Source organism: Panthera pardus, unplaced genomic scaffold (assembly GCF_024362965.1).
Source record: "Panthera pardus isolate Hobbes unplaced genomic scaffold, ASM2436296v1 HiC_scaffold_21, whole genome shotgun sequence".
Lineage (NCBI taxonomy): Eukaryota > Metazoa > Chordata > Mammalia > Carnivora > Felidae > Panthera > Panthera pardus.
In genome coordinates this window covers 18,056,158-18,071,521 of record NW_026526777.1, presented here as the reverse complement: position 1 = coordinate 18,071,521, position 15,364 = coordinate 18,056,158, and positions in this window count along the sequence as shown.

Here is a 15,364-nt window from a genome sequence, read left to right as displayed (position 1 = left end):
AAATAATAAAAGTAAAGTTAATGTCACTCTTACTCTTCCTGAATTCTAACACTTTGTTCTGTAAAAAAAGAAATAAATACATAGGTATATGATAGTTAATGTCTGTACCTGGGAAGAAGTTAGGAAATACTGTGAAACCTTGGATTGTGAATAACTTGTTCTGTGAGTGTTCCGCAAGATGAGCAAATATTTCTAATAAATTTTAACTTGATAAACAAGCCATGTCTTGCAGTATGAGTAGACTGTGACACCAAATGTCACATGATCACAACTGAGCAAATGGTTCTTGAAATATGCTTTGATATACAAGTGCTTTGGATTACAAGTGTTTCTGGTATATATTATGCTCACACACCAAGGTTTTACTGTAAATATATTCATCTACAAAAATAATAGCAAATGCAGTCCACAGTACATGAATTGGTCAATGTTTAGTTTTGTCTAGGTTCACTTTGTTTTGTCTTTGCTTTATATATGTGAACCACATTGTATTTTATTAGTGACAAAATGTTGGCTTTTTGGAACTTCAATCAGAGCTTAAAAGAACAACGTAGAGTTTGGTTCAAGTCTTCACAGAACTAACTTGTATTTTAGTAGACCTTAATTTGTATTTTATTGGTCAGAAAAAAATATATAATAAAAATAATATTTGTTATGTCTATCATTTAATTGCAAATTAACTTTACCTATATTTAAGTTTATTAATGTTCTTTAGTATAAGGAAAATGTCTTACTCTGAATTAGTAGATCTAAAGTGCCTATAAACAGTATTTATTTGAAACATGTTGACAATTAGTAAAGGCAAGGTATTAATGTGCTATTAGTTCATTCTCCTGGGGGCAGTATTTTCCAATCAAAGAACCTTATTTATACCAACAGACATTTACATATAGGCTAGGTTCTATTGTGTTAATTAATTACATTAATTAATATTACAGTTATCTTTGAAATTTTCCCATATGGGATTCTCTGGAATAATTAACTATCTTATCTTTTGATCTAAAATTCCTTTTTTTATTATAATTTATGATTTTTTACCCTTCTTTGTTTAGTTAATTGAAAATAAAATTAATGCATTCAAATTGATATTCATTCCTCATTTAAATTGAGAGTGTACTTAAATTTAATTTCCTATAATCCCAAAGCACTGTTTAACACAAAATTCAAAGAATTAAAGCAATCCTAATGTTGTCATTCTTTGCATTTTCCTCCAACTTAAAATTATTTTTATTTTATTTTTTGAAATGCGTAATTCTTGTTAAATATTATCTCCCAATTCAAAACAAGGACGGTAAAGCAATAAAGAAAACACTAAAGAAGAGAGCTTTCATGGCTCCGCCAGTTAAGCATCCCACTCTTGATTTCAGCTCAGGCCTTATCTCATGGTTCTTGAGGTTGGGCTCTGCACTAACAGGGCAGAGTCTTCTTGGGATTTTCTCTCTCCTCTCTCTCCTCCTCTCCCACTTGCTCAGGCATGTTCTCTCTCTCTCTCTCTCTCTCCCTCTCTCTCTTTCTCTCTCTCTCTCAAAATAAATAAATAAGCTTCAAAGAAAACATTAAATAAAAAATGTTTCTTAAAAAGAAACAATAATGAGTTAAATATGTTTAACTTAACTAAATGTACTTATAAACAAGATCAACCATATAAGGTAAAAAAATAATTTTTTAGGTAAATTTTTGGTGATGTATGTATCTATATGTGCTATTAACTTTAAAAATCTTGTCCAAGAAGAAAAAGGTGTGTTGATTTTTAAGATCCATTTCTCACTTATAAGTAAATGAAAAAATAACTGGTTTATCAATTAATAAACCTTGCCTAATAAACTGAAAAACAAAAATAAATTGATATTAATTATCTATATTTATCAACATTTTAGACACTCTTTTTTTAATGTTTTTTTTTATTATTTATTTTTGAGACAGATAGAGATGGAGCATGAGCAGGGGAGGGGCAGAGAGAGAGCGAAACACAGAATCCGAAGCAGGCTCCAGGCTCTGAGCTGTCAGCACAGAGCCTGACTTAGGGCTTGAACTCACAAACTGCGAGATCATGACCTGAGCCGAAGTTGGACGCTTAACCAACCGAGCCACCCAGGCGCCCCAACATTTTAAATACTTTTTATTTGTACTTATTCACTAAAATCTGAATGTATTGGCAAAAAGCTCCTGAGTTTTAATAGTATTTTTAGAAAATTATGATCTGAATCTCATCTTCCTACACTCATGAACAGATATTATTGGTATTGTTTTTTCACAGGTGAAAGATATACATTATGAGTTACAAAATAGAAAAAACATTACAGATTTATATGGTTTGGCTAAATCAGTGAGTCAGAAAATGCAGACTACATAGAAAATATTGAAGAGGGGTGCCTGGATGGCTCAGTCAGTTAAGCGTCTGACTTCGGCTCAGGTCCTGATCTCACGTTTCATGAGTTCCAGCCCTTTGTGGGGCTCTGTGCTGACAGCTCAAAGCCTGGAGCCTGCTTTGGATCCTGTCTCTTTCCCTCCCTCTCTCTCTCTCTCTCTTTCTCTCTCTCTGCCCCTGCACTCTGTCTCTCCCTGTCTCTCTCAAAAATAAACATAAAAAAAAAAAAGTAAAGAATTAATGTCCCATTCATAGAAGTACTCTTTAAAAAAATCAATCACTTTTGTGAAATGAGAAAAGCATATTTTTAAATCTTGGTAACTACATATAAAGAGGACTGTTAGCAAACAGGAGTGGATTAAACATACTGTGAACTACTGGGGACTTTGGCTCTGACTTTAACTTCAACTGTACTAGGTAAATGGAAAAGAAGAGATGTTGGGGTGATATGATTAGCTTCATATATTTGAATGTCTGTCATACTGAAAATTGATTAGAGCATTTATTTTGATCTCAAGGTAAGTCTGAGAATAAGGGTGACAGTCACTTGTGTGCTTAAAATGCAAACGAAGACCATTCACCTTCACTCAGTGTTCTTCAATGCCTTTTAAAAGTGAGAAACCAACATGGCATAGAGAGAAGTACAGGCATACCTCAGAGATATTGCAGGTTTGGTTCTAGACCACTGCAATAATGCCAGTCAGAATTTTTTGGTTTCCCAGTGCCTATAAAAGTTATGTTTACATAATACTCTAGTGTATTAAGTTGTCAATAGTGTTACATCTAAAAACACAATGTGCATACCTTAATTAAAAAATATTTTATTACTGGGTGCCTGGGTGGCTCAGCCAGTTAAGCAACCAACTCTTGCTTTCTGTTCAGGTCATGATCTCACAGTTTGTGAGTTCAAGCCCCACACTGGGCTGCACACTTGAGAGTGCACAGTCTGCTTGGAATTCTCTCTCCCCTTATCTCTACCCCTCACGTGCTCTCTTCTCTCTCTGTCTCTCAAAATAAGTAAAACAAATTTGAAAAAATGAAAAAAAAATATTTCATTACTAAAAAGAGCTAACCATCGTCTGAACTTTCAGTGAGTCATGATCACTAATCACAGATCACCATAACAAATATAACAATAATGAAAAAGTTTGAAATATTGTGAGAATTACCAAAATTGCCAGACATGAAGTGCTCAAATGCTGTTGGAAGAATGGTACTTTTAGACTTGGTGGATATAGGGTTGCCACATCTTCAATTTATAAAAACACAGTATCTGCAAAGCACAATAAAGCAAGCCCAATAAAATGAGATATACCTGTATGTTAAAATTTGTGTCCGATAATTCATATGATAGACTTAATAAACATGTGGATTTTGGAAAGTTATTTATGTGTCTGAGGATGTTACCCTATATAACAATATATGGTTTATTGACAGGTTATTAGGATTAAATAATGTAAGTGAAATGGCTGACAAATTACAGTTTCTTAGTAATGTTATTGTATTTACAAAATTCAACATTTTAATGGGTGTACGATATTAATGAAAGGTATGCTTTAATATTAAGAAATGATTTTATTACACCTAAAATTCTTACTTAACCTGCATTCTTATATTACCCAAATATCATCGCAGTATGAATTTAGATGGTTGACATGTAACGAATTGCAAGCCTCTCTAGTTGAATAAATTGTCTATAAATGTGCTCATTCATGCAAGAAAATACATCACACCAATCAAATTGCAGATATAATAATGAAAAAGCAAAACTGTGCTGTGAGTTTTAAACACCTTTTTAATTTGACAGTAGTTACCTGACTAGAGACGAAATAGACAGAATTATTTACAACCACAGAAACTGCTGCTGGGTCGAAATTGACACTGAAGAAGTTCGCCCTTTGGCAACCCCCCTTGGCAAGAGTGCCACCATGTCACTGTAAATAACCCTGTTGTCATGCCCCCAAGGGACACTGTTGTCTATAATATCACAAAAAGGTAACGAGGGGAAAAGATTTTCTGCGAGAACATGAGTCATTTCTAAGCGTTAAACTAACAAAGCTTGAACTAAGGCAGACGAGAAGTCCGCTGTGGGAAATTGCATTGAAGCTGCACATCAGCAAAACGTCTTGGCAGGAAATGGCCAGACACGTAGAAGTACAATCACTGTCTTTATTCTGTACTCTTGGGAACACTAATATGAAAGTGACTAATATGGTATAATAGTTCCCAGAACCAATTAATTAATCATAGCATGCCATTAATAGATACATTCCTTAGGGGGAATATTTCATGCTCAGGGAAATTAAACCATTTTATTATGATAAAGTTTTCCCAGTCAAAAGTACTTCAAATTTACATTCTCACACTGTTAACAAGGTGGGGATTTCCTAAATGAAGGAATTAGTTTCATATGGACTACAGGTGATTTCTGGAGAAAATTAACTACGGTGCTCAAGAGGAGTAAAGTTAGAGATAGGTTCTTTTTGGCTTTTTACTTGTGCTTTGCATTAATTAAAAATGTTTAATGCATTGTTCCCATTTTGAAACACCAAATGGTGATCAAGTCAATGTTCCATTAAAACACAGTCCAATACCTGCTTTTCATTTCAAATAAATGGAACAGAGGCTCAGTCTCTTAGTTGAAAAGTCTGAAGCTTGGTTATCTACTTTATCACTTCTTTATTACAAAAATGTTAGTCATTGCTTTTATTCTTTCAGTTACACAGATTCCTTAAAAATCAGGCAAAGTCATGTTTTTTAAGAGTTTGACTTTGTTCATATTAATGTAAATTTCAATTGTTCCATTGATAGTAATATTAAATAGCTAAACAAGTGCATAAAATACATCAACTTTGTTTTCTTTATTTTCTCCTCCCAAGGACATGTGTCCTTATGATCCAAACACTTTTCACTATCCTCAGTGCAATGCATCACCTACTTAAATAGTGTCCAATACTCTCAACCTCATTCATGAAAACAGTATTAAAGTTTTCTTAGTTTGTTGTTTGCATATACTTTTTTTCATTTAAAAGGAGAAATTATATGTAATGTTTATCTTTCTGTAGGACTCAGTCTACAGTTATCAAGGGTCCATTCTCGTCCTCAGTTATACCATATTATATGTAATTGTTTTTTTCTCTGGCATTTTTCCTTCTTATTTACCTTACGATATGAGCCTCTGACCTGATTGTGTGAGGTCAATGATTATTCTCCATACTCTATTTATAGATAGCTTCAATGTACTGGATAGTCATTATTTACAATCTTTAAGTTTATAATAGGGAAATGCTATTTCTCTTAAATTTTCTCTCCTGGCCAATTAGCAATTATATTCTTTCACACCTATCACATTGATGGGCAGGATAATTCCTGTGATCAGTAGCTACATATGTCCCCTAGTACATGAGGCAAAGATGTGATGAACACAGGTGGCATAATCATGCTAACCTACTACCAGGGAAAAATTCTCCCAATGAAGAAAAGGGAGACCTCAGAATATAGGAATGAAACTTGGTTTGGGGCGCATATTATAAAACTCTAGTCAGAAATGACCTGCTAAAGAATGGAATCTTTTCTATCTAAATTCTATCCTCCTTTAGGCCTTGGCTAGTGTAGAGGAAGAAAAATAATTTTCCCTCTATCTTGTAGGTTCCTGGCTGAGACTCCCCTTGTGATAGAAGACAAACTTACAGGAGAAAAACAAAGTTTAATAACACGTTTGTAACAGGGGGAAAAAAAAGTATTGGACTCCATGTTGCTTTTATTTCCCTTGCTGCTGTGACCTATAAGTTAGAAACTTCTGTTTAGCCCTGATGTAGGCATGCGAATCATCAAAGGGATTTTGCTTACAGCTAAGATTTGCAAAAACCACTCTTTACCCAAAACTTACCTCACCCAAGGAGATAGGGAAGTAGCCAGACCAGACATTATCCCAATTCCTTCAAGATTGAACAATGACCATAACTCAGAGGGGATTAAAACCATATCCCACAGAGTTAGTGACTTTTAAAGTAGCAGAAAATTTAAAGCTTGTGTTTCAGAAAACTGTTTCCTGTTTGATCAGCTTTTGTATCTTTACGGCCCACTAACAAATCCACCACTATCTGTCTCGTGGAAGCCTGGACTCAAGGTCAACTGATATGGTTCCAGTCCATGAACAAGCAGGGCCTTGCACTGCTTACCTAGGATAAGGAGCCCAAGACCCTATCCAGTTTGTACCAGTTCTCAGAACATGACCATAGCCCCTTCTCCTTGTCCTAAAATAATCCTGAGCTCAGCGCCTAAATTTTTCCTCATTCTGATGTTAAGTTTCCACCACAAAGTGAACACTGGATGTATATTACATATATGTTGGCTCATTGTGTATGCTCCATCTTTCTTCAAGCACAGTCTCAAATTTCCCATCCTTTTCATCAACAGGTAGTAATCTCAATCCCTACGTTTAGAAAAAAACTTATTCTCTCCCTTAGGGAAGTGGATTTGAAGCTTACCCTGTCATTTTCTTGTTCGGCTGCCTCTCGAATAAACTCTTTCCTTGCTGCATACTTGATGTCTGGATGAGTGGTTTTGCTACACATTAGGCACACAGACTTGGATTCAATTATATATTTACCTCCTGTATACATGGTAGATGCCCAGAAAAATGCAGTAACTCTACATAATGACCCAAGCCATTACTTTAAATATCATTTCCAGCTAAAGGCAAATGAAGACTGGGCTGGAGAAACCAGGTTTTCAAGCACAGTCCAGGAAATAAGGATAAGGTTGTTATGCAGATGTAAGTCTGTACCTTTTCCACTGATAAGAGTTTTTACAGATTTTTGTCATCCTCCTATTCCTGGTGTAGAGAGGAAGTCACCCTTATAAATGGAGATTTTCTTATAAATGTAAATGTCTCTTACAAAAGGGTAACTTCTACTGGTTTTTTGGAGCTTCTCTTGTGTCCTTAAGTTTCTTAAAAATAATCATTTGAAGGGGTTCCTGGGTGGCTCCGTTGGTTAAGCATCTGACTCTTGATATTGGCTCAGGTCATGATCTCATGGTTCCTGAGTTTGAGCCCTTTGCTGACAGTACAGAGCTTGGTTGGGATTCTCTCTCCCTCTCTCTCATGCTTGCTCACTCTCTCTCAAAAATAAATAAATGAGCATTAAAAGAAAGTAAAAAATAATCAGCTGAAGATAATTCTTATTTCAAAGAGGCATATTTTGTAGGAGCAAATTCTGCTGCCTTTACCTGAAAGATTGTATAATTTATAATCCAAACAGAACATTTTTTGAGGTTGGAAGTACTGTTAATAATTATGTCAGCATTACAAGACTAAATCCATACTCTTACACAGTCTTTAGATATAATCTCTTTCTACCGCAACACTTTGTCAATAAGCCTCAATGAAAACACTAGCTCATTTCCCAAAATTTTAGAGCTTATTCTTGGATAGCTCCCTTCATTAAGCATATGCTAATTATTCCTAATAAAATGTGATCCTATAAACAGACCAAAAATTGAGATCTTTTTCTATGTAACCTGATTTTTAAATTAGGCTTTGGCCAAAAATAGTAATAAAGTGTTGACTTTATTTTCAAGATGCTTTTTTTTAATTTTTTTTAACGTTTTATTTATTTTTGAGACAGAGAGAGACAGAGCATGAACAGGGGAGGGGCAGAGAGAGAGGGAGACACAGAATCGGAAGCAGTCTCCAGGCTCTGAGCCATCAGCCCAGAGCCCAACGCGGGGCTCGAACTCACAGACCGTGAGATCGTGACCTGAGCTGAAGTCGGCTGCTTAACCGCCTGAGCCACCCAGGCGCCCCTATTTTCAAGATGTTTAAGCTTGGAACAAATAAAATAATAGTAAAATACTAATAACACATTAGGACTAAAACACAAACCTATATACATAAATAGAACTTGATATAATAGTAAAAGTAAACTCACTCATAATACTGGTATACATACTGTTGTACTATAAAATTTTGTTATGAATGATAAAAAATCTAATAATTACCATTACTCTGTTAAAATGAAACAATTTTCCCCAAATGGAGTCATTTTGCTAAGCTCCACCAAGACTTAAAGCCTAACCCAACTGCAGCTTTAGTTTCTCTCAGGAGTGAAATGTAAGCCAATCTGTCTGAAATTTTCTGATTAGCCTTAGTGATTTACTTTGCATGATAAGACCCACTGTCTTCTGTAAGGTGAGGTAAACTTGCCTGAAATGATCCACTCTTTTAACTTCCTTCTACCAACTTCCTTCTGCCCATAAAAGTCTTCATTTTGCCCACAAAAATCTTCATTTTGTACAATCCTCAGAGCTCCCCTCTATTTGCTAAGTGAGGTGCTGCCCAATTTATGAATCACTGAATGAAACCAATTAGATCTTTATATTCATTCAGTTTATTAAAAAAATTTTTTTGTTGTTGCAGTGATGGAATCCAAAGCAAACTCCCTGTGGCATAATAGGGACAAGAAAAAACACAGGTGCAGTAACCACCAACACTTTGAGTTCACTCTTTCTTACCGTTTCTCTTGGTTCTGAGCTCTGCTCTCTTTGCATTGAGTTCCCAATATAATTGTCTTTCCAGTCAGTTTCCCACTAGATTGGAAGCTAGCTCCCCCCTCCCCCCTCGCCCACTACCACCACCTTGGTTTTGTTCCCAAATCCCTAGATTCCATGTTGGGAATTGATGGTGGCAACTGAAGTTCTTCAGTTGTTTGGAATCAGTCCACACTCCCCATTTGTTGTAGTTGGCTGGCTCAATCCTTTCTCTTAGGCCAAAGTTTCATGGGAATTAGTGATGGTTACTGGCAAGGAACAGACTAGGTGAGTCTGACTGAAAAACTAAACTATTCCTGGAGTTGGACTGGGACTCACTTGAGCAGGACTGGGTCCAGTAAAGTCTTACCAATGGGGTCTTAGAAGGCAGAAAGCTGCAAAATTTTGTGACCATGGGTTGAGCATTTAAAGGCTGTTAGAGAGGTGCCTAGGTGACTCATTTGGTAGAGCATCCAACTCTTTATCTCTGAGTTTTGAGTTCAAGATCTACATTGGGTTTGGAGCCTACTTGAAAGAAAGAAAGAAAGAAAGAAAGAAAGAAAGAAAGAAAGAAAGAAAGAAAGAAAGAAAGAAAGAAGAAAGAAAGAAAGAAAAAGAAAGAAAGAAAGAAAGAAAGAAAGAAAGAAAGAAAGAAAGAAAGAAAGAAAGAAAGAAAAAGAAAAGCAAGCTGTTAGAGCACTGAGTCAGGAAGACTCCTGTGATAGGATAAGTTGGTCACAGAAGAGGTTAGATTTGAGACAGAGAAACCAATGGTGCCCCATGAAAATTAAAGCGGTATCTTTTTTTCTCCTTTGCTTCTTTTCCTTTTTGATTCTTGCTAAACTTACCCTATCCTACATATGCCTTACTCTATGTCCTCCTTATAAAAGACAAAGAGTTAATGATATCTTTGGAGTTTTTCAGCACAATAGATATATCTAAACCACTGGTGCCAGACATCTCAATACCAAGACCCCTGATTTCAAGGACTAAGTGACTTATAGTGGACACTCGGACCCTGTCCATGTTCTAACTTGTTCCTAGATGCCTGAGAGGACACACACACCAGACCACCATCCTCAATAAAATCTCCCAGCCCCCAAACAAAGATGAGACACATGCTTTTTTCCTTTCTGAGTCTCCCAGATGGTCTGTCTGTATCTGCTTTCTCTATATCTTCAATATACTCTGCTTTCACTTCCTAATTTCACCATGTTATGTGAAGTCAAGGACCCTCTTGACTGGTCCTACAGAACCCCTCTGGGTCCTCAGACCCAGCCTGTTAGAATCAGATTGACACTAGGTCATATGCCAACCTCAAAAAAATTTCCATGCAACAAGGTTCACTGTAAAATATCCCACAATCTTTAACCCCACAGCACATCCCTGTTAGGTGTTAGTTTGATTTTGAGAAACCTAAAGTCCTAAGCTAAAAGAAATGAGGTGTTTTTTTTTTTTATATTTAAAAAGTTGAATGTGCCATAAGATGTCTATTTTTATTTTATGTCTAAGAACCATGGTTCTGGAAGCCATGGCTATCTATAAAAATGGCAACCTAGAATTACAGTAGCCATTATGGGGAATGTTCCTTTTTAAAAAGATTATTTTTAAAATGCACTTGAATACAAAGATTCTCAAATTAAGCAAACAGAATGGAATACCTATTTTAATTGGCATGCAAAAGCCTCCAAAAGATTTTAAAATTCCAAAATAGTTTCATTGAAAGGTTCATTGCAAAAAAGCTAATAAAAACAGTAATAAAAGTTACCTAAAACAAGAGATTATAAGGCTGACAAATAAGACGGACATAACTGTCACTGCTCCGCTGTGTCCTTTATTTGAGTACTCATTCTGGTAATCCTTTGAATTGCCTTTCCACTCTGAAGAGGCTGTTAAACATTGTCCTTTTAAAACAAAGCCTTTCTCTACATCCTCGCCAACATCTGTTGTTTCCTGAATTATTAATTTTGGGAGATGGGCACTGAGGAGGGTATTTGTTGGGATGAGCACGGGTATTTTATGTAAGTGATGAATCATGGGAATCTATTGAAGCCAAACTACACTGTATACACTGTATGTTAGCTAACTTGATAATAAATTATTTTAAAAAATAAATTAATTTAAAAAATTAAAAAAATAAAACAAAATCACCAGAGGCTACAGCCAATTCTCTACATGTTCCTTTTACTCATTGGTCGAACGCCAAACTAAGGGCTTAATTAAAATTTTCTTAAACCTGGGGAGGATCCTCAAAAGTGATTATAAATAGATTACCTCCTGAACCTAGTAGAAAGAGGGAAATAAAATTTCACATTGTTCCTTCCTTTCCAAATCCAGACCAATTGGTTATTGATACTTTCTTGCCTGGGGATAGCTATTGCCTTCTCACTTGTCTCATTTTCCATCCTAAGAATTTGACTTGGCTTTCTGCTTGCCTGGAGCACACAGTTGTCAGCTCTTTCTTTTGGCTGTCTTTGGGAAACACTCTGGATCTTAGGGACTTTTTTTCTAGGATGCCTCTTGGGTCCATGGAGTTGTTTAATACTGCCAGAAGTGTTTACTGTTTGTTCCAGAGGACACCTGATAATACATTTGAAAAAATAATAATAATTTTATGATAAAATATTTAGTCAAATTGGAAGCTGATATTCAGAGCCTAATAGCAATGTTTTTAGGTTTTCTGCCCTAAGTTAAATAATGGGGGGGGGGGGAGGTATTCTAACATAAGTGAATGGGTGTATCAGTCCTTTGATAGAAATTAGGTGGCAATTCTTTGAGGAATTAAAAATAGCTCTTCTTGTTTTACAAATCTAGTCCTTACAGGATCAGAGGTATAGCTTCAGAAACAAATCAAAGTCCACCAATTCTTTTACCAATCTCAAAACCTCCTCTATTTATCTCAAAAGGCTTTAAATATTGGCTTTACAGAACAAAAAATCCTTCCTGGAGGAACTTGCACTTTTTTATGTGACCTTGAGATGTAAATATTCCACAGGGTTTTCTCTAGAACTCATCTAGTGCATCTCTTTGACATGCAAACTTCAAGGAGGTAATTGTTATTAGGAGAATAAAAGGAGGATTTGAAAACTGCAACTTCTGTTATAAAATAGTGAGTTTTGCATTATATCCATTTCATGGCAGTAACTTAAATGATGGAAATTCTAAGGTTTCTCTTTGTGTTTGTCTGTATGTTCATGTGTGTCTATGTATATGTGTATTATAGATGTGTGGTATTTTCTATGTCCAGATGATACTGTCAAAATTAATTTGCAAAATGGTTATATTTAATTGTAAAGAAAATAAGTACTTATATAAATTAAATTCTCAGAAATGTGATAGAAACTTAACCCAAATGAATTTCAGGTTCATGGAATTTGGGAAAACACTTTGTATTAAAGCTAGTTTAAGCTTGTTGGTTTAATTAAAACAGTCATGTCTTTAGACATCATTAATACTTTTATTCTACCTGGGCTTACTGAAGGTCAAATGAGGTCATGTTATCTCTTCCAGAATTTGTCAACTAAAAAGATAACTTAAGATGATACCTATTTAATATCTCATGAAATTTTAATGACTAATCTAATTATTATTAAGAAGTGACTTAAATAGATATATATAAGATAAAAGTTTATAAAGAAACTTTTTAGCAATATTTATGTCTTAAGTAGTTTCCCTGTATCTTTTCGGTAACTTAGAATCTTAGAGTTTTGCTAAGTTACACTAGATATTGATAGTCATTAAATATCTAGATAATTTCCAAATGAGATAAAATAGTGAAACATTAATTACATAGGTTTATCTACTTTTAGCTTCTTATTACAGAGAGACTAGAAGATATTTGAATGTTTTAGTGCTACATTGAAAAATTGAAAAGGGCATATGCTTCTAGAATTTATGAAATGTATTCATAAATTTGTCAAACTGAAGAAATTGTGAACACTTCACAATCACTTACTTAGTTTTTGTTAAAAATTAAGGCTTCTAAGTTTGAAGAGTTCTAATTAATTATGTAATTAAAGCTATTAGAAATAATAAGGGAAGTATCTCTATATGCAAAGTATATAAAATGTATATTTTGTTAAGGAAAAAGAAAGCTGTAAAAGGTTTGTGGATTTGGGATCTTTGGAAAGGATTTGTGTGTGTGGTGGGGGGGGTGGGGCGTTGGTGGAGGGGTCAGGGCTGGCCATTCCATTCTTAAATGGAATGAATTTAAGTAAGTAAAAGAGCTCTAATACCAAAAGTAAGTTGGTACAAAGCTAAAATTTGTTTGTTTTTTTTCCTTTTGTTTGTTTTGTTTTTCCTCAGTTGTAGGAAGCGTCTTTCAAATGATTAGCAGGCTGGCTGTGGTCAAGATATTACTTGTGAACTGAATTTTCTCTGCTTCAGGCTCCCCCAGAATTTGCCACTTTGACCTGTGGATTATTTGAGCCGAAGACACTTGAGACTCTGTGGGCTCAAGAGAAATTTTTGTTCCTCCCTTCACCACGTAGAAGAGTCTAAATTGAGGTAGCTCTTTCACAGAATAAGAAGAGGGATAAATTTTAACTGAGTGACCCATCTATACAGCAAGGCAAACATCTAATTACCAAATATCTGCTCTTCTTCCTACTACCCTGTGAAGTGAATTCCTTTCCTCTGAGGTCTCAAACCCCTATCCCCTTCTCCTTAGTTCAGAATGACATATATACCTCATTTTGACTGACTGTCTTTGGAAATTTTATGTCTAGATGGATTCCCCGTATGTATACCTATTACATTTGATTTTCTCCTATTAATCTGTCTCATATCAATTTGATTCTTAGTCCAGCTAGAAGGACCTTTGGGACATCAGTTTTACTCCCCAATAGTAGTTCATCTGTTAGATAATGATCATCTATTATATGAGGATTGTCATAGAAGAACACACATTAGAAAATTAACATAAATGGCATCAAGATAGATTTTATTTTTATGTAAGGAATAATAATTATCAGAATATTACAAAATATAAAGCATGATATAATGGTAGGTGGTAGGTTCTAAAATTAAAATGCTTAAACATATGGAAAAGTAAAAACCCTTTATCAGACAAAATGTTTATGCATTTCAAAGGCAATTCATATTAAAAGGGAATAGTTGTCTGTCTTAGGAATAGTTGTGTTTCCATGGCCATCTCTGTTTATTTCTGCAGTTAACCCTGGAGGAAATCTTAACACTTCTCCTCAATACTCAAAAGAATGCTTCAAAGAAAAATTGAGATGCAAAATTTTGCTGAAGGTTTTATGATATGAGGAGATTTCATTGCATACAATTATGTAGTGATTTATACCCAAGTACCATTTAGTAGTACTTCCCCCAAAATGTCTTCTGCTCCCTGGCTCCCTTTCTCTAGGTTTCTCCTTGTCTCCCGTGTGAAGAATATGTTACAATGGTTAAGGGAATTTAGGAATGTGATAAACTAGTGTCGGAATCCTGAAACTGTCACTTACTCTGAGTAAGTTGTTTAACCTCCATTAACTCTGATAATAAAACCTACCCCACAAGGTTAAAATGAGGATTAAATAATATGCTTGTAATGTATTTGCCACAACATCTAACTCACTGCATTGATTCTGACAATGGTGACAAAGATGGCCTGAGACAAACAGAGAGGAAATCCTGTCTATTTCACATAAGCTGCATTATTCTTATAATAAATAGCATGATATACAGTGTAATTGGAAATGGAATTAATACAAGGTTCTCAGGCTTAACTTCCAATCAAATTGCCATTCCTAAGTCCCTCTGCTATAGATGTTACTGACAGCTTTATAAAAAAGGATTCAAAATCTTGGCTTAAGTCTCTTTTCTCCTGGGTCATCTTTCTCCTGAGGTTATTCTCATATTTCTTTTTCACCAGCATCCCAGAGAATACACTAGCCTTCTTGAGTATGTTTTAACTTGATTTATCTGTCAAAGTGCTTTTGGTCACTACATTAACCAGAAGAAGATTTCAAGGTCTATTTATATCCATGCTCACTGATTAGTAGATATGGTTATGACAAACAGTTTTCTATGTGTAGACTCATGCAGAATCTTTAGGTGCTTCACGCATATTTTTAATGCTTATTCTACAAATTTGTGTACAATATTCTGCAAATTTTTGACTGTCCTAAGAAAGTGCAAATAAGTTAGCATAAATCAAAATGTAAAGATTTCTTAAAATGCCTCCAAGATTTAGATCAAAATATTTCTTGAGTAGATATTTTCTAGGTGAAGTTTATGAAGTCTTTTTAATGCTTTAAAGTCCTTTAGGTATAAAAAAGAAATAATAAAGCCCATCAATTGCCAACAGAGAATCTTCTCTTTGTTGCTACGTAATCTATGAAAATATCAAAGTTGTATTCCAACAGGATTTCAAATACTTTTGCCATATTAAAAATCATTGTAAATGCCAAAGAAGATATAATATAATGAGTGCATTTTTTAAATCATCATATACTAGTT